Genomic DNA, 19,968 nt, shown 5'->3' on the forward strand with positions numbered 1-19,968 from the left:
GTTGGATGTCTCAGCTAGCTTGCAGATATGTAAAATCATATACAAACAGACATCTCCCTATTGATTGCCTCTGTGACGAGGCTCGTTTACTCCTGCAAACGTTTTCTGCAGTGTATTTCAATCACGGAATCTTTTTTTAAAAATAGAGTTGAAGAAGAATATGCAAAATGCGATTTTGGATAAAATAAGTTACTTTTTAGTCAAACTACTGCACCATTTTGCGTAAGCCCCTTTCGTGGCTGTACGTCTATTTGGACTAAGATGCTTGTACATGATGCTTGGAGTAAATACATTCATTTGCTGATGTGGCCCCAACAGTCATTTCACTTCACCCCTTGGTGCCAAATGAGTCATAGAGAAGAGAAATGGAGGAAGAAAATTATGGAGTAAAACCCAATGAAACCATTTGGCATGATAAAGTATAGGGTGAACATGACCGCTAATGAGAATAGAGAGTCTTTCACCTCTGGTTGCCACGAGAAATCCTAGCTGGTTGAAATTGTAATAGACAGGTGTCAACTCTCCCATAAGAGATCACAGCAATGAATATTAATGGATTAATCACATAAATCTTACTCTGTAGTTGCAGAGTTGCCCACTACGTGGACAAGCTGAGTTCACTTCCTAAGTGTATCAGCATTGCAACTTCCACAAACACTATCTATATGTTATTTAATATAAGCCAGTATTTTTTATGACTATGGATTTCAGACCTACTTCAAATAAAAAGCTTCAACTTAAAAAAAATCATTTTGTGGACCATATCCTCTTCCATCCTTAACAGTAGACTAGATCCTTGATGAGTCATGCTCATAATTTCCATGTGGCAGGTACAGCCAACTACTTCCACAAAAAAGAACAAACAAACAAACAAAATGCAACAGAACTTTATATAATAATATTTAATGCAATTAGGCAGCTGGAAGAAAGGAGGAAAGCTGGCATCTTAGGATCAGCCAAGTTACCTATGTCATAAGTGTATGTTCAGCAGGTCACTAATTTCACAGCTTTCTCCCCAGAGGTATAATTTTTAGGCCTATCATGTGAAGATGTTTAATGTGGGACATGGGAGATAAGAAAAGAGTGGTTCCTGTTAAAGCCCTGATCATCGCAGCACTAGATAACTCCTAGGCATGAGACGGGCATATAATTGTTACCTAGAAGAAGAGTTGGTTGATAAGCAGTTATTTTAGGGATGTGTCTGAATAGAAGCTCTATTAATTTAATAGTACGTAAACTATGATCACGGGACATATAAATCCACAGTTTCAGTTATTTTTACTTGTTAAAAGCAAAGTTACACCAAGTTCTCTCTGAAGTGGTTTGCAATGTTGTTGACGAGTTCCCTTCTCTTCCCTTTCCTGACTACTTTTCCATCACCTCCAACCACTGCATTTCTTTCCCAGTCAAAAAAAAAGGATGCTTTTAGAAATACAGAAGTTTGATCCAACGATTCTGGGTGAGGATGAATGTCACACAGCCCAAGCAAAGCTGTACATTATGGTAGAAAACAGCCTGAACCATTGCGGTTAGCACTACAGAGGATTATTCAAGCACTATTAGCTAGAGCTTAGATGCTTGTGCCGTCAAGCTCAAACCGCAGTGACTTGTTACATGGGAATACTTCATCAACAGGACTATCAACTTTTTTTTGACCTGATAGTATGAATAAAATCTACTGATAAAAATTGAAAACATGGAAGAGTTTAAGTCTAAGGAAATGGTTAGAACTGATTGATGACTTGAACTATGTCAAACTTTCATTATGAAACCCAAAACCACATGAAATGTCCTGTTTCCAGTTTCACTGTTAACTCAGAACTCTGCCCAGGTTCTGCTACACTTTTTCTAAGGCTCAAAACCTTTTAAGTAAAACTGTGGATCTAATTATGGCCAAACTTGACAGGAGTCAATATTCATTGTACATAAAATACATGCAAAATGTGTGGTTTTGGTGTAAAACAAATTGAAAGTTGGTGGTTTTGGCCGAATTCACTTTTTGTTCTAGGGCTTATTCCAATCTCGAACTCAGATGATTCTACAATAACAAAGACTAAATGAATGAGTTTTTCACAGTTCTTTTCAGGAACAATTAGCTGTTAATATTCACAGTTCTTTTAAGGAACAAGGTACCTGTTAATATTCAGGTGCTAACATAAAAAAGGTTTAGCATATGCAGTGTCACTAAGATAAAGGTCATTTTTACATGTGTCAGAGTATGCTTAGTTTAAATGCAGGTAACATAAGGCAAAAGCAAGTCACTTCAAACTGTTACTCCAAGTACCCTGTAAATGTTCAAAATACTTCTCTTGATTTAGAAAAACAGAAAAAAAAAGGGGGAGGGAATGAACAAAAATGCATTCAAGTATTTAATTTATTTATTTGCTAAAACAACTACATTTCTGGATTTCCTGCTAAGTGGCTACAGTGGAAAAAAACTGAGGTGGAGAGCAGCAGTTGGAAACCCACTAGAATACAATATTTTCAGGGCAAAATGAGGTTAATATTTATGATAGCTCATTTATACTCATGCAAGGACTGGAAGGAAATGCCTGATTAAGTGTGTAAAAATTAGTTCCTGCATTAAATACAAAAATTTTGGGGGAAAGTTTGTATTTTATGTTGACATAACAATAGGTGAGTAAGAAGAAACTGAGGCATGCACATGAAGTTTCCTAGCAGAGCTTCAGCTGTGATAGAAGAAATAACATTTGAAACTAATTATTTTCACAGCGTCCGTGTTCATTTCCTTAGGATCTTTTGCATATAATTTGTTTCTGTCAGGTTATACTACAAAATCCTTCCCGTATTAAATTTTTTTCTTCACAAATGTTGGTAAGATGCTCATGAGAAATTTTGAAATATTCTGCTCATGAAAAAGATGCGGTGCATTCTCTCAACTAATTTTTCTTTTATAGGTATACAGATGGAAAATCTCCCTGCACTGCACCTGAAAACGTGCCGCTTCAAAGGTGGGTGAAGCCAGGTGAAGAAGTGCTCCAAATTATTGCAGTCATAGAAAAGTAATGTCCAAATCAGCTTATCCCCGTGTTTCTGAAACATGGGCCACCTTCAAATACAAGAATCCCTCAATACACTGCCATGAATGAACTACACAAAAACCCTGTCATCTCACATCTAAGCCTGTGCTTAAAGCTCTTTTAGATATTTTTGTGTAAAAAGAGAAAGAAAACATATTTAGCTCTTCTTTTATTTCATATAAACTGGTTGTTGCTGTGGGCATATCACAAAGGGTTATTATCTTTTTTGCTTGATTTAGGTCTGTGAAAATCTTTCCATGACCAAAAGAAATATTATGCCCAGTCCATACTGAACTTTTTAATAAAAAGCAGTAAAACAATCTGCTTCATTGTCAAATGATTGAAAGAAATTTAATTAATGCCTTCGGAGGGAACACCTATATAAGTATCACAATCACAAGAATGTGCGTATATGCATATATGAATACATATGCACAGCCACAGTCTACCCTGTTGCTTTAATGTCATAACACCATAGGCCATGAGCAGCTGAAGGCAGAAGTGAACTCATACAACTTAAAATATTGTCCTGACACAATTTTAAGGTTAAATGACATTGTGTAATTTATTAAAAGATTAAATGCTGGCTTCATCACAGGACAATTTAGCCCTAGAAAAGGAAGGCAGTATAGAAATGCTAGCAGACAAACAAATTAAAAATAGTAAGTTATAAACAGGGGAAAATGAGTTTATGCCACACCAACAAAACCAGAAAGAAACAAAAAAACCCAAACCCCAAAAGCAAAAAACACAAAGATGCATGAAAAGCAGTATGCTATGTTAGATGTTTATCTATACATAAGAGACAGGTGTCACAAAAACAAAACAAAAAAATCACGAAGCTAAAGAGAAACTTTAACTCACCAGTTTCCATCTGTTATATCTGAATTCATGCATAATTGATTATCCATGACTGGTAAGTTCTTTTTTTTCACTAGCCTAACACAGTTTTCTAAACATTATGTGTTAAATCACCACCAAAGTAAAGGGTGTTTGGGAAACCGTAAGGGCAGAATAAAAATTTTTTAATGAAAAATAACATGTCAGTTAATAATAGAACTGACCTATGTTTAAGAGAGAAATTTTAATCATGTGCATATTAAATATTAATAACCTATTCTGTTATTGTTATAATAAGGTTAAGTAAGCTTCTCCATGCTTAAGGAAAGAGAAAAAGTAGGAATATGTAACAGTGAAAAAAAGCGCTGAGAAGCAGAGACATAAGGAAAATGTGTCAACAATAAACAAGAGGAAATGAGAAAGAAGGAAAAGATGAAGGTGGAAACTAATCTCTATGTGTCATTATGACTGCCAGAGTACTGGCAAAGAAGCAGCATCCTTTTATTTCAATTTTAATCATTTCTGAATTTTAATACCCTGCTCCTTTTGTAATTCTCCTGGCATTCCCTATATGCATCCAGCCCAGCCAAAACACCAGTGTAAATTAAATGGCATGCAACCACACCACTGATGTAGTTCTCCCAGTAGAACCAATTGAGTGACCAAAAAGCAGAGAAGGTATGACTACTTTGTGTCCCTGTAGACCACCGGCCAATTAAGTGCCTTAATGTTCTTCAATTTCTTTAATTTTGAAAAGAAGGGCAGTGGTTAGGTAACCCAGCAATATAGAGCCATTAAAAAAAAATAAAGCAAGCCAGTAGTAATACAATAATCAGTGACCATCAGGGCCTGGAAAAATGAGTTTGCTCTCACTGGCACTAAGGAGCATCACATGATTATTTAATTACAGCTCTAATTTTTGTCTCGTGGATGGCAACATATCAACAATTAATAGGGCAAATAGAGGAGACTGCATTTTTAAAGAGACAGAACCTATATGAAATACTACTTGGAAATGCAATTTATCAGACAATCTAATGTTTCTTAAGGCATATCTGTCATCATGCCACACATATAAAAAAATTCTCCTAGTTCAATTTTCTTGCATGTTATCTATAAAATTATTCTGAAATGCTTAGAAAATAATAACTACACCTATGAGTACGCTAACTGTCAATTTAAGTAGCAATGCAGAAGTCAGTTTCTTGTAGGACATAAAGTCCAAATAAAGCAAGCAGTGGAATCACAAGTTTCAAATGTAAAAATGTTATTATAAAATTATTACATTCTTTATCTTAAAAAGATTATAACAAAATTCTTCAGGAGTGGCCAAAACAATTATGGTATTCAGCGAGTCAACTGAAGAAAAAAAGAAAAAGAAAGCCAATAAAATACAGTCAATGGGACAGAGATTGATTTTGATTGATTGATTTTACTGTGAGATTTTCTTATAAGGCATAACAAAACTAGGGGCTCAACACCAATATTGTACTGTTCCTGCACAATACTGCTAGTTTAGAAGTGAAAAACAAAACCCGAAAGCGGACATACATATGATCGATTGAAAAGCTCTGCTCTAAAATGGTTGGATGCGGTTCCCATTGTGCCTCGTCCTGCAATGACCGCAGTGCGAAACACGGGGAACTGTGGGAAGTTCAGTGTGTGGAGGAGCACTTTTCACAAGCTGCAAAACTACAGGAATCTGCAAATGTATCAAAAGAAAAACTCTAATTTTATGCACCTGATCTTTCTTGCAAATGTACTGACTTTTCCACAGCAATGTGTGGACCGAGTTATGAACCCCATAAATTTACATTATCCAGAACATGTTTCAGACAATACTCAATATCTGACATGGGAAAGGTAAGCTCCAAATTTCCTCTAAATGTGAAAAATCTACCAAACCACTCCTAGACATTTTTTTTTAATCTTACTTCTCAATATACAACTTAAACATGCTTTTTCATTTGGTGTTCTAAAATCTATCCTTTGAACAAGCAAAGAAATGCTGAGTTTGGGCCCTTGCTCAGAAAAAAAAACCCAAACCTGCTGAACAACAGTTCGAGTATTACTGCAAAAATAAGTGTAACTACAGAAGAAATACTATTACAATAAATGCCCCATTCCTCCCGAAAATTGTGTAAAATTAAGTTGTTTTCATTGAAGACATGAACATTCTGGATTGGAGATCTTAATCTATAATCTTAAAAAGAAAGCTGGCAAGCAAGAGCTTGCATGTAAAAGTATATATCATTCTTTTTATGCACTAGTTACTATACAGATAACATGTCTCACAAAGACTGTAATTAAATGTCTAGTGCAGAAGTAACACTAAAAAGCACACAGTATTATTATATGACAATGAATCCTTAGAAGCTAAAACTGTCATTTTTTTAAGTTTTAAGATGCCTTTAATTATTCTTGAGACTTCTTACATTTATCAAGGAAGCCCACCTATGATGAAAAGCATTAATGATTTAAAATCTTTCTAATACGGCTCTCCACAAAAATATTAATTTAATCTTCGATTATAAACATTTTAAAACTCACTCTGCAATTTCTTTCCACTTCATTTTTTGCCTTTGGTCCTTCTGTGAGTTTGCGTGCATGCACACTCTCTCACACTCTCTCTCCCCTCCTCTCTTTCTGTCTTTTATTTAGTGTATTAGAATTGGAAATACAGGGCGTGTATGATATTTAGGATTTTTCTCCTGTTCATTGAAAATGTTTTTAATTACCTGGCTGCTACAAACAGACATGTATTCTAAGTGCACTTACTGAAAAGGAAATACCTTGGTCATACCTTTGCATGTGGGTTTGAGTTCAGAGCAGCAATTCTTCGCACTTGTGCTATACAATGTTTTCCACTCTAGGACTGATTTACAAATATAAAGAATTAATTAATCCTTCAGTGTTCTATGAAACGTATATATTACTAATTTTATAGCTGCGTAAATAAACCAGGGGCACATTAAGGCCACATTTATAGAGGGATTGTGTGCTAAGCTTCCTTTTCTTTCATACGAAGTTTTAAGTGCTGAGCATTTTCAAAATCAGGGTTACAGCATTAAGGATTGCAAACATGGCATGGTCAGTTATTCACCCAAGATCACACATTTTTGTCAGGGCTGAAACCAGAACCAGGACTCCAGACACCAGAAAAGATTACAAGACATGAGACAATCCTCCAGGTATATATGATCCGAGTGCATCACCACTTCTTCTAGCGAGCAGCAAGTGGTACGACACACAAATGATTGCTGCTGGCCAAATAAATCCTGTCAGAGCAGGATCCTGGGAAGATGAGATGCACTCGAGGTTTAAAGCACCTCCCTCATCTCCTCAGGTCATATCATGTCATAATGTGCCAAGGGAAAGAGATAGAGCAGATAGTCGCTGGGAGTTATGCAAGGCCAACACAGCTGATAGATGTGGCCCATCCTGATGTTCTGCACCCAGGTGCAGCTGGGGTGACTGAGGTCCATCTGCAGGGGAGCAGACTGTTCTGCCTACCTAACCTGCAGTTCACAACAGAAAAGCACGAGGTGGTGCGAGCTAACTCTTGTGAACCTACAGCTGTGGAGATATCTTTCCAACGAAGCTTTACAACAGCTCAGGGAGAGGAGCTAGTATGCACGCCGGTGAAGGGAAGCCTTCTTACAGCCTATCCTAATCCCAGCATACACAAATGCACCCAGTCTCATAGCACAGTCAGTCTCCAAAGAGAGCGCTGCGTATTGGTATTCTAAATAAATAGCTAAAAGGAGACTTTGGCATAAATACTCAGTGTTAGTGTGTCCCTCAGCCCGTCTGAACACCTAACGCTGATCCCCTACAAGAACTGTAGAAACGAAGGTCTACCAAACTCTGCAGTGATCCACCAGTGGGCATGGGAGGAAAGTCAGGCCCAGCAAGTTTAAAAGGAGATATTTACAATTCAGACTGTGCCTGAGGTATGTTACTATGCTCTACTACTGTACTCTACTATTACTATGCCATTCCTACTACACTGCACCAGATTACACAGATTAAGAGTAGTTTACAGCTGGTACAAGGCACGAGTACCAGATCAGCACATATGAACGAGATCCGTACTGGCAAGCCTCTTTAAAATTAATCTCTGTCCAAGATTTATACCTACTGAGAGCAATGCAATGCAGAAATCATTAGAAAGTCAACATTTGCAAAGGAACAAAACGGATATCAATTAAGTAATGAAGTGTTGGTGATAACTGTGGTAAGCTTAGATGCCACAGGATGGCAAATGTTCGAAAACGCCTACGTTTCTGAAGGGAACATTATAGTATCTCCTTTTTGAAGTAACAGTTACAAGTTGTGGTGGGGGCTGTAGAGAGTTCATGATACTGCTCACATGGGAACTGACATACAAGCTAACTTAATGTTAACTACAATAATTTCAGAATCTGAGGAAAAAAATGGACCTCTCAGGTAGAGGTTATTAATGGAATCCTCCGATGGAGAATTTAGAAAAGCTTCCTGCAAACCGTGGGTTATTCTGACTGCGGTTATCTTCAGTTCAAGTGCCAGCTACGCGGACGCATTAGTCCAAGATTAAAAGCAACATCAACAGGGTTTTCTGACATAGACTGCATAAAGTTGCAAGATTTCAGTGTAACAAGCAATAAGAACTATAAGTTACTCTTTAACCGTCAAACTGTTTTACTTATTTTTTTTTTTTTTTTAGAATCAGTAGCAACTTTGTGACAACTAAAGTTTAAAAAATGCACTTGATTGCATAGTGACAGATTTGCAGAACATTTTTCATCACACACACATATGTGCTTTCAGTTATTAATAAAATGCTTCTGCCCTTAATCTGCCATTGCCTGAATATACAATTTCAGTGACTTGGATAGACAAATACTGTTAAGGAATTCTGTTTTCCCTGTTTGAGATGCAATTCAAATACATCAAGTAAAACTGAATACTATGTCTTTAAAACTGGCTTCTGCATACTACAGAAAGGAATACGGATTCACTTTTCTATTAAGTTCCTCTTGGATTGGAATGATAACAAAACTTTCTTTTCTTCCTTACCACCACCCCCCACTCCCCCCCTTCCTTTTTTCCTCGTTTTAAACAAGGAAGAGCCAGCTGCCCTGGATAACACCACAGGTAGATATTAAAATGGAGACAGCCATTATTTAGTGGCGACAGGAATATAAATACATGCAGTAACCTATAAACTGGTGTTTACTTCAGGAAAGTAAGTCATATTTTTCCTCTGATTGCCGTGCTGTCAGTTTAATGCAGCGTAAATAAACAGTAGGTGCATGATAGCTTTAAGTAGAAAGTGTTCATTCCACAAGAGGAGCAGATTACTGAAGCCTAATGCCTATAATGGCAAAAGCAGAACTTCCATTTTACCTGAAAATATAGCCTCCTGTGCTAAGAGACTTGTGGCTTTTCTATTAAATTAATTTGTCAGAATTCTATGAAAAATATTACATACTCAAAGAACTTTACCAAAAACATTCATTTTTGCAGCCCTCAACTTGAACCATTTGAAAAAACAAAAGCCAATCACTCCTTTGTAATTTCATCATCCCATCGCTCTAAATGAAAGCTTTATATAATCAACCTAATATAACAGAAAATAAAATGATATATAGAATTGCCCATACTTTGAGTTATTTTGTTCTTATAAATATATTCCCTGACTGAAAGTAAAAAAATTCCCCTTTGGAAAAAGCAATGATTTCTGAGAAGATTGTATATACACTCTACATCTATTAACATAAATTATAAGAAAGTAAAATGTTCCAGATGTGTTTAAACTGTTGTAGAAGGAAAGTTTGTGGCTTCATCGGATATAAATTAAATATATCTAGAGAGAGCAATGGCAGTTATATACAAGAAAGCAATAAAATGCTTCAGTAGTATCTATGTTAAAATAGCGTAGTTCCTAGAAATATAACTAAAACATTTAAGAAGTCATACTTCCTCCAGTTTTGATTCAGAAATCTACTTTTAATATATTTTTCTATATATTGCAAATTATTTTATTAATAATCTCCTTGATTATTTTTTTTCCAAATACAGCTGGAAACCTGAAAAAGGGCTTCAGATTCATCTGACAATGCTTAGATTGAAAAATAGGAGATGATAAAGAGGTAACAATACTTCCAAAAATTGAGTGGTTGACACAATTAAAATTATTTTTTTTTTTCCCAAGAACACCTGACTTCAGCTGATCACCTTCTAAAGAGCAGTCGCAGATGTTTAAACCCCTCTCTCTCTACCTCAAACCTGAAATGTAGGATGAGTTAGTACTTATTCAGGACTTTCCTACTCTAAAGAGGTTTTTGTGCTGAAGGGGTGGATGTGCCCACATTCCCGGCAGGACTGAACGTGGCGGTGCCCGTGGGATGCTGGCAGGGCTGCAGGCAGGGCTGGTGCTGCCTGCCCTGCCTTGGGAAGCACAGCAACAGAGGGCAGGTGCTCACCAGCTGACCCGCTGGGCCTACGCTGCAAACCAAAAAGGTGCCCTGCTCGCGTACAAGCTCAGGCTATCGTGGCATACCCTCTCTGCCTCTCGTTCTGCCAAAGCACTATGTCCCATTAGCGAGTTACAGGTTGAGTCTGCCTGCTTTACAGTGCTTTCTCGGGACCGCGCAGCAGCAGGTTAGGGTCCCTGCGTCGCGAAAATAACAGGAGAAGAGAAACTGCGAGAGTTACTTTCCTATTTAAAGTATTAAGAGCAAAGTATATAAAAAGGAAACGGACAGTTTTTCAAAGTGTACGCACAAAAAGCATTCCATTTAAATATTTTTTGTTCCAGTAAACTCTTTTGCATACAAAGGACTTATTTATTACATATTTGAACTTGTGGGAAAAAGGGAAGGAATGCACTGATTCCTGAAATAACTCTACAGTCTTTTTGGAGACTTCACTCTTCTGTGCTCTTGTTCTACTCAGAACAGTTTTATTCCAGGGACGGAGGAATTCCTTGGAGTCAGTTGTTTCTTTTCTACTCGCTGTTTATATTCAAGAGTGGGCATACATAGCATACTAGCCAGTGATTTTCATGTCTCTTCTATTGCCTTATTACGTTATGTGTGCTATCTGTTTAGATGCATGCTTGTACGTGAACATGTTGCATTTTCTGCCTGCTCGTTTTGTTACCTACTCTACGTTACTACACATTTCTGTGCAAACCATTGCTTTGACTTGAAAAGCAAGGTGATACCGGTAACAACCTCAAAAAGAAAATGAATTAGAAAATGAGTGTATGTATAAATGTATTAAAGAGCATATAGGAATAGGGGGCTGAAAGAGCACTCTCAAATTCTACAAATAGTGCTGCAGAGTAATTAGGAGATACCAATTGCAGAGAGCATCCTACATTCATGTCTTTACACTCTACGCTTACTGTTTCAAGTTGGTTTTGAATAGTGCGCCTGACTTGACACATTTCTATCTGGTGATTGTGTTAAATGCTTGAAGAGATAGTGAAATATCCAAGCATTCCTTGTGCTAACTTACAGCTGAAATTTTACACTTATTGTAACCTTTTCTAACAATGTGAGAAAAACAGAGTAAATATATTAAATTTGTTTCACAACAGATGCTTAGGTTGTTAATATTTAAGATGCCTATTCATGCTATTCCTGTCTGCACATTTGTCAAAAATGTAAGCTTGAATGCTAATGTTTGCCAGCAGACTACAGCAGACAAATATACGAATGCACTGTACCAAAATAATATAAAGTAGAAGCGAGGGACTGCTGCTAACTCCCACCCCAGCAGCATGGACCAGAATGAAAGGGCACTACCAGACCATACGCCCCGGCGTCTCTGCTTCTGAATTTGTGAATTATTTCCACGGAAGCGCTGCGCTCAGTGGGACTGACTAAAACCAGCGGAGAGCTTTTGTCAGTTTAAACTCATTTCAGCTTAGGAGCTGGTGCAAAGTATTTCACCAAACTTGCATTTTAGCGAAGTTTCTCTCGCAGTCAGGGAAGCCCGGAGACTGGCAGGGGGAAAACTCCGGACCGGGCAGGTGCCTGTCAGGAGCGCTCCCCCGGGCAGCCAGCGGAGACGGCGACAAAAGGACGGCGGCGGGAGCAAACCTCGGGTGGCGGGTTTGGAGACGGAGCGGAAAAAATAAAAAATAAAATCCTGGAGCACAGAGGCGAGTTCCTGGCACTGCTCCCCGTGACCGCGGCACCGCCGGGTCGTGCCGCGGGCGGGCGGGGGGGGGACGTGCCGCCCACTGCCACGGGCGCGCCCCCGGCGGGGCGATCCGCCGCTGCCCGCCCGCCCGCCCGCGCAACCCCCGCGCCCCGCGGAAGCGCCAGCCCGCGCCCCCCCCCTTCCCGCGCCCCCCACGCCCGCTCCGACCCGCAGCTTCGCCCCCCGCCGTCGGGGCTGCCGCCGCCCCGTCGCCCAGCGCCCGCCGCTGCCGGGAGGCGCGCGGGGCCGGGGAAGAAGTTTGCCAAACTTTTAGGGGTTTTTTTTTTGGTTTTTTGTTTCCCTCTGCCCCCACCCCACCCCACCCCCCGCCGCTCCCCCCGTGTCGGCGGCGGGTGAGGCGGCGGCGGCGGGCAGGGGAGCGGAGCGGGGCCGGCGGCCGCCAGCGGCGCGGCGGCAGGTGTGAGCCCGGGCCGGCCGGGAGGCTCCGGCAGCGGCAGCGGCAGCGCCAAGCGGAGCCCCCCCACGCCCCCGCCCCGCGCCTCCTCCCCCCCCGGGTCGGCACCGCCAGCCTCGGTAAATCAGCACGGCGGGTGCCCCCAGCACGGCCCCGTCCCTCCCGTCCCCGAGGAGCGACGCCGAAGGAGCGGGACCGACTCACTCATGGGAGCGCGGCGGGCGAGGCCGGCGACACCTCCGGCTTCCGAGGCGCCGGCGAAGTTAATTGCACTGAAGTTCAAGTTGTCTTTTCACCCATCAGGAGTGGGCGTTTAAAGGAAGGAGAGCGAGGAGGAGGAGGGGGAGGGGGAGGGGGGAGAGTCTCTCTCGCTCTCGCTCGCTCTCGCACACACACACACACACGCACGCACACGCATGCACGCGCGCACACACACACACACACACACACACGCCCGCCCGCTCGGCTCCGCTCCGCTCCCGAGCTGCCTCAGCAAGGAGGAGCCCGGACGGAAAACACCAGGGCAGCAAGGTACCGGCGTGGGGCAGCCCTGCCTCTGCCTCTGTGTCTGTGCGTGTGTGTGTGTGTGTGCGCGCGTGTGTCTGTGTCTGCGCCCCCCCGCCCGCTGCCTCGTACGGCCCCTTCGGGCGGGGAGGTGCGCGCTGCCCCCGGGGAGGGGGCGGCGGTGCCGTCGGGGCAGCGCGGCGGCGGGAGGCCGGCTGCGGCCCGGGGCGGGGGGGGGGGAGCTCCGCGCCGTCGCCCGCTCCGCGCCTGCAGCCTCCTGCCTGCGCGGCGGCGGGGGGCTGCGGGGGTGGGGGGGGGGGGGGACCGAGCAGCGGCTGGAGAGCGGCGGCTGCGTGTCTCTGTGTGTGCGTGTGTGTGTGCGCGGCGTCTCCTCCTCTCCGCCCGCTCCCGGCCCCGCGTGGCGGTGGGCCTGACTTGGTGGAAGTGCCTGGGGCGGGGGGGGGGGTTGTTGTGTGTTTCCGTGTGTCCATCCCTGCCGCCCCCCCCCGCCCTGCGAGAGGGGCCGGAACCCTCTTCCGCCCCCGCATTGCATTCCCGGGCACCGCGCCCCCCGGCCCCCTCCCCGCTCTCCCGCTTCGCTCCATCCTTCCCCTCCTCGTTTATTTCCACACCTGCCCCCGCGCCCCGTGGTCGCCCCCCCCCCCGCTCCCCGGGCCCCAGCGACGGCCCCTTTCGGGCAAGCAGCGCCCCACGGCCACCAGCGTTTTGAGGCAGAAGCTCCGCGACCGCGCTGGCGGCCTCCGCGGGACGGGGGTGCCCGGGGTGAGGACAGGCATCCCCCGCGGGTCGCTGCCCGCCCGCCCGCCGCCGCCTGGCAGCCCCCGCTGCCCCGTCGGGGCCGGGTCCCGCCGCGCATCACCCCCGGTTCCCTTGGCTGGTGTTTCACCGGGCACCACGTGCTCCGCAGTAACGCTGTCTGAGAATTGCCTTTATTCGTGTAACTTCTCCTTGGGGAGGGACTTGTTCTCTCTCCTTTTGTTTTTAAGACCTTCTTTCCCATCTTTGCTGATGCAGGATTTGGAAGCGGAGTTCCTGGAAAGCGAACCTGGCAACGAGTGCAGGTTTCCCTGAAAGCTGAGGCTCTTTCTTATTCCCTAGGAGGCCGAGAAGAGAGGGGACCCTGGATGCCAGCCCCATCTCTGGTTTTTTATTTGTCTTGACTTTGAGGCAGATTTCCTCTTTCAGCTCTGGGAATCGACAGGTACAATTCCTGTAGGCACCTTTGCATGTCTCAGAAACAAGACCAAGACCATGAAGTTGATACGTCAGTGCTTCTCCTAGTCAACCAGTGGTACGCCCTTCTATTAATTGCTATTAGAAAGTGCAACCTTGTAGCACAGTTATTGAACAGTCGTTAATCCATAGAGGATGCACAAGCCCAAAGGTTAATAATAAGAATAACAATTAATAATATTGACCTTGCCAGTGGGGAGAGTATTTTCGTCATAGTTATTAAAAGGCACTCCTATTTATATGTCGTACAGTGGTATAAATTTGGACCCAACATGTAGAGTACCAAATTACTGCAGCAACACCAGAAATTACTTTACCCCATTATCTCCATGTTATCAGGCCTCTGACTTTTTCTCCCTTTAAAATGTATCATCCACTACTCTCTCATTTTAAAGAGAAATGCTAAGTCTTTAATCAATTCTGACATTTCCACTAGAAAATAACATCGAGCTCTCTTATACAGATAAAAATTTATTTGCCTGCAGCTGATCTGTTGTAGTGTTTTGGACCTATTCATTTCTCAGAGAGGACTTAGCTTTTTATGGTCTTTAGGTACCACAGGGTAATAAATAGGAAGGCAGTACAAAGGGTACATTCTCACTTTGTAGGTCCAGCTATCCGCTCCCTAGAGCTGCCTGCTCGCACAGCTACTCAGACTGACTGACTGACTGACTTAACCTTCCTTCTATTGTTGAAGACCCATCTCCTTTATTTGTATCACACTCTTCTGACTGGCTGGTCACTAAGTCCTAATAATAATCACGTTTCATGTCTTAGAAATCTAATAGTCAAGTTACTCATTCTTATAAATTACAGCTAAGCTATTTGGGTTAGTCGTGTTACCCCCACTTTAAAGGCAGGGAAACTGAAACAGGAAAATTAACACATTTGCTTGAGGCCACACATGGATTTAAGAGTAGATCCAGGACTGGAACTGAATTTAGACCAAGCTCCCTCTTAAAGATCTTCAAGCGCGCTATGGAAAATGCTTCTTTAAAAAAGAAATGTAATGTAAATGTTATTTTTCATCAATTTTGTATATTAGTCAAAATACACACACTTTATTTTAGATCACATTTCCTATTCTAAAGGTAAGATTTATCCAGCTTTTTAAAAAGTGTGGTGATACCTTTCAACTACATAGGGCTGTTTACTTTGGAAACAAGAAACATTTAATATGAGATTGTGAGCAGTAATGGGAACAGAATTGCTCATTATTAGGTTACTGTAAACAGTGTTTGCTGCATGTTACGGGCCAACAAAATATAACGAGAAGTCCGGCATTAGTATAGATAAGGTGCTATTGCTTACCTAGTGTGCATTGGTTTTCACCATAATGCTCCTTCAGTGCTTTCAGTATCAAAAATACTCGGCATGGGTCTAAACACTGAAAAGCATACGGGAGAACCATATACTGTGTTTGAGAGTTATGGTTTATGTCATTAAGCAGTGAGTTTTACCAAGTGGAAGAACCATATACTGTGTTTGAGAGTTATAGTTTATGTCATTAAGCAGTGAGTTTTACCAAGTTGTGTCATTCGTGTCAATGAAGCAAGATGTATATTGCCTGCCCTTTAGCTGCGGCGTGTCATCAAAGCTGTATTATGGTATGACTGAGTGCAGATGGCATGCCTAAAAAGCAGGTGTACAATGTAACTTTCCTATTACTGACACGTAGATATTTCCTCTTCCTCAGTGTCCACCCCCAGATGTTTGCTTGCCCAACCTTCTACAGGAACTACAGAAAGTCCTGCTCATCCTGCTCATCCCTAATGGCTGGAATTGTACAGTCAAAACCTATACAGAACAAGTGTTCACATATATTTTTATGTATTTATGCTGACAGCTCCATTCTGAGCTTTTTTAGAGTCCTGATCTGAGGGAAGTGGGTGCAGATCTCATTCAAATAATCATTCTCCAATACCATTACATTATCTGCCAAAAATGAAAGTGGCATATGAATCACAATAAGCCACTCATGAATTTGTGGATTTAGAGCCTGCCAAGGAACACCAGAAATCCACATGATTTCAAAGTCCCATGAGTTTTAGGAACTTTGAACAATGTGTAAAAGTACATTTATCCAAAGGCCATCTTATTGATGACCCATCCTATAAGGACTACAAACATAATCAATTCAAGTGAAGGACAACATTAACTGAAAATATTTCTGTTCAAATCTTTCAAGTGAGGTAGTGAAAGTGTTGAATCTGCTAATTGAAACCATGTCAGAGACCCTTCCTGAGGTGCCCCTTGTTGAAGTGCTACTGTGACATAATGATGTGGAAATACGCTTTTGTGTGAGAAGAGCTATTGGATCTTCTGGGAAATATCACAGATGCTTTCCAGTTCCTTTCAGACATGTAAATATCTTTATGTTTAGACATGAGTTGAGCAGGGTGGGAAGTGAAGCCGAGTGAGGCGTGGAGTGGGGTTAAAAGCATCCACATAGATCCAGGAACCAAGTAAATACATGTGAGGGTTTTTTTCTGTATCTGATGTTAGCGAGGGCTTGAAATGAAATGTCTATTATTAACAAGAAGCGCTGCATGAACGTATGCATACTTGAGAGTTATATTGACCCATAGTTGATAGAGAAGGCCATCTTCTGCCTGAAATTACAGACGATCAACAGAACTCTCAGTAATGCTCAGATACTTAGGTTGTTCCCAAGTAATATGTGCCTTATCAAGTATGGTTTATTTCCAGCTTGTAGTATATGGCTAATGCTACAGCAGTGAAAAACACTACATGCCACCTAGCACTTCTTACGATTGCTTGCTTTCTTCATGGTTTGCTTTAAGCTAAGCACTTCAGAAACTGAAAATAACGTTTGAGTCTTTTTTTCCCCCCTTAAGATACAAAAACAGCAGCATAAGTTTTGTAATCTACTTATATGTTAGTACTTGTGAAACATAGCAAAAAAACCTGCTTACGAGCATGGTCTACACATAGCTGTCTCAGCAGCTTCATGAAATATGAAGACTTGGTTTGAGTAACTATGTTCCAACCGGTATTAGCGTTATCTGTCATAGATGAAAATGGCAGTGAACAAATACAACCATGCTGGAGTGGCCTTCTGTGCATATTTTAAATGCAAGTGGCCATTATCAGCTGTACCATAACCTTGTCTGATGTTTCACCTCGCTGGTGGCTCAGTGGAAGACATTCAGATGACTTTGAATGTAGTTGCTGCTTTCAGTGTATTTCTGCAGTCTTTTGATTATTTTACTCTTTGTTGGTTACACACCAATCTTCTGGGCATAGGCCTATGCCGCTTCACTATCTGAATGTCTCTCTTGAAAATTTGTTCACTGAAATGGGCATCACGTCAATAATAACAAATTAATCTGTCCATCTCCAGACTGGGTTAAGTTTCCTTCAATCATTCACTGAAGGTTCGTGTTTCCAGGCCCTGATGCTACAGGTACCTCGATCTGTTCAGCTTCTCTCCAAGGTGATAACTACTTTCTGCTCCACATCTCTGTTACAGGAGATCTTTTGATTATCTATAAAAGTAAACTGCATTCTGTAGATTTCCTCTTAAAACTTCTGCTTTACAGAAGAGAAGATCAACTTGTTGAGGTGCATCAATGGCATCAAGCTCGCTTCTCTTTTGCCTGACTGCTGTCTTCATCTTCTGTCAGTCTAAAATTATCATTTTTGAAAGGATTGAAGGAGTTGCATTAATATTTGTGTGAACCATTTTCTTGCACATTGTCTGTTCTTCTTTTCTTCTTCCCCTTGGTGTCTGGTTCATCTTGGCAGCTTTTAAAAATTCTGTTGCCTCTAGTGAGGGACTGCCAGATTAAACCAGTGAAGAGAAACCAGGTGACTGTCTACTTTTACAAATATAGGTTGTGTATAATAAATTCAGGTTTTACATCTATGCAAATTAAATCATCATATGATTCTGACTACATGCATTTTTTATCAAATATGGCATATATTTCACAAATTATATTTAACTTATAGTCATGTTGCTATTCTGAATACCTAGCTAGGAGTTACAAGGTGTGCCACTAGATCTTAGTAAATAAGCTTATGAAAACAGAAGAAATAAGAGGAAATCACCTTTTTTTCTTGTATTCCTGGTAAGTCAGTGGAAAGGCTTTTCCTGCTATAGGTGATGATATAAACACCTCACCACTAAGCTGTTTAGAGACACAAGTACATCTTATTACTAGAAATGTAGAGATTTTGTAAAGCCCTAAACAGAACATGCCCAGAATAAAGAAGTTCTAGAGCAATGTATCTTTTGGTCTGGAGTTTACCACATCTAGTTAGTAAGGCCTTCCGCTAATGGTTCTGTCATGGAGTGGAAGACATTAGTCACAATGTCAAAATAAACATTTTTACTTCTGCAAAATTATATTTTCACCTCAGGAATATTGTGAAGTGAAAATAGGATTTAGCACAATTCTTCCTTGGGGGTTTATTGACAGACGGGGCAGTTTTAGTGTAAGGCCCTAAGCCTTGCAATACGATCCCCAACCATAGGTGCACGATACTTTGAATAATCAATCTGTCAGCTGAGCTATGACAAGGATTATGCTGTGAAGGTAACAACTCAATGGTTTCACTGTTAATTGTCCTCAGCAACTGCTGCTGTTTTTTCATAAATAAAATGATATTTTGGTGAGCACAAAGATGTCTCTGTCAATACTTGTATTTCGGTCAATAAGAGGGTCTGGATGGTGTGAAATGTGGGACTCAGTGGAATTTAAGCATGTGAACAAACAGGTGTGATTTGGAAAATGTCTGCTAAGCAGTTGCCTAAGCCTCAAAGCGCTACATTTGCCTCTCATGATTCATGCCTTGGAGTTAGTTAGTTCCTTTTCCACCTGGGACTCCCAAGCAGCCTTTCAGGAGTGCTCATGCCCAAGTCCTCTGGACCCCAGGACCACCGACGTTCCTCCACCCAAGTGTCCTGGTCGGCTTGACCTCCTGGCCACTCCTGGAGCATGCTCCAGACTCCCTGACACAACTGGCTTCTTGACAAAATGCAGCAGAATCACAGTGGTAACGATGGTACTTACTCCCAGGACTATTATTTTTTTTTTTTTTGGAGGGGGGTGTTGTGTGTATTCCACACCAATTTAACATAGCGAGGACAGAAATAATCCCGAGAAAACTCTGCGTGTGCCCCAGCCCTGGGAATAACCTAAACATTAGATTATGATCTGAGGAATCTTGAATTTGTTTGTGCTCAAGGGCACTGTTTCAGCAGAAGGGTCGAGACTGCCTTTTTTAAAATAACCATTAGCCTGATGGTCAGAGTCCTCCCTGGGGTGAGAGGAGTTGTGGATTGGGGCCTTTCAGGGCAGGAGAGATGAATCCCATGATTGCGTGAGTGCTCTAATCATAGAGTTGTTACATAGAGGGAGATGGGAAGCCAGCTTCTCCTCCAGCTATGTTTTAATAAAACATAAGTTTTGAAGGAAAGATCACAGGAACCTATTTTCATAAAAAGAATCAGGGTGTAGATACTGAGTGGATGGAGGCATCTCTCAGACAGCCCTGGGTAGAGAGCCCTGTCTTTAGAGGTAACCCTCAGGTAGAGCCCTGGCTTTAGAGGGAGGCAGGATTTTAGATTTGGGAAAAACCTCATTTTTTCCCTGGTTAATTCCAGTCAGCTTATGTTGAGGTCAAGGCACGCTGTGCTGGCTTTTTTCCAGGCTGCCCGGGTGTCTCTCCATGTGCACCACAGGAAAGTGG

The 19,968-nt window shown here is 42.0% G+C and overlaps 1 protein-coding gene and 1 long non-coding RNA gene across 5 annotated transcripts in view; one reads left to right on the plus strand and one right to left on the minus strand.

Annotated features, from left to right (window-relative positions):
- The window catches only part of SATB1 (SATB homeobox 1), a 115,525-nt gene that overhangs the window by 81,039 nt on the left and 14,518 nt on the right, over positions 1–19,968 (minus strand). The window contains exon 1 of one of the 3 annotated variants that reach the window (XM_075051948.1): positions 12,697–12,920. The exons of 1 other annotated variant lie outside the window; for it this stretch is intronic. The gene's annotated coding sequence lies outside the window, so the exon portion shown is untranslated. Of the gene's footprint in view, positions 1–12,696; positions 12,921–19,968 lie in introns of those variants that run through there. One more of the 3 variants, XM_075051987.1, reaches the window with a different exon arrangement.
- On the plus strand, positions 12,887–17,577 carry LOC142042272 (uncharacterized). 2 transcript variants are annotated; one of them, XR_012653685.1, is made up of 3 exons: positions 12,887–13,023; positions 14,116–14,308; positions 15,947–17,577. It is a non-coding gene; the product is annotated as an uncharacterized LOC142042272 (long non-coding RNA). The 2 variants fall into 2 exon arrangements; XR_012653687.1 differs by having other exon boundaries at positions 12,888–13,023; positions 14,032–14,308.

This window comes from Buteo buteo, chromosome 2 (genome assembly GCF_964188355.1).
Source record: "Buteo buteo chromosome 2, bButBut1.hap1.1, whole genome shotgun sequence".
Classification (NCBI taxonomy): Eukaryota; Metazoa; Chordata; class Aves; order Accipitriformes; family Accipitridae; genus Buteo; species Buteo buteo.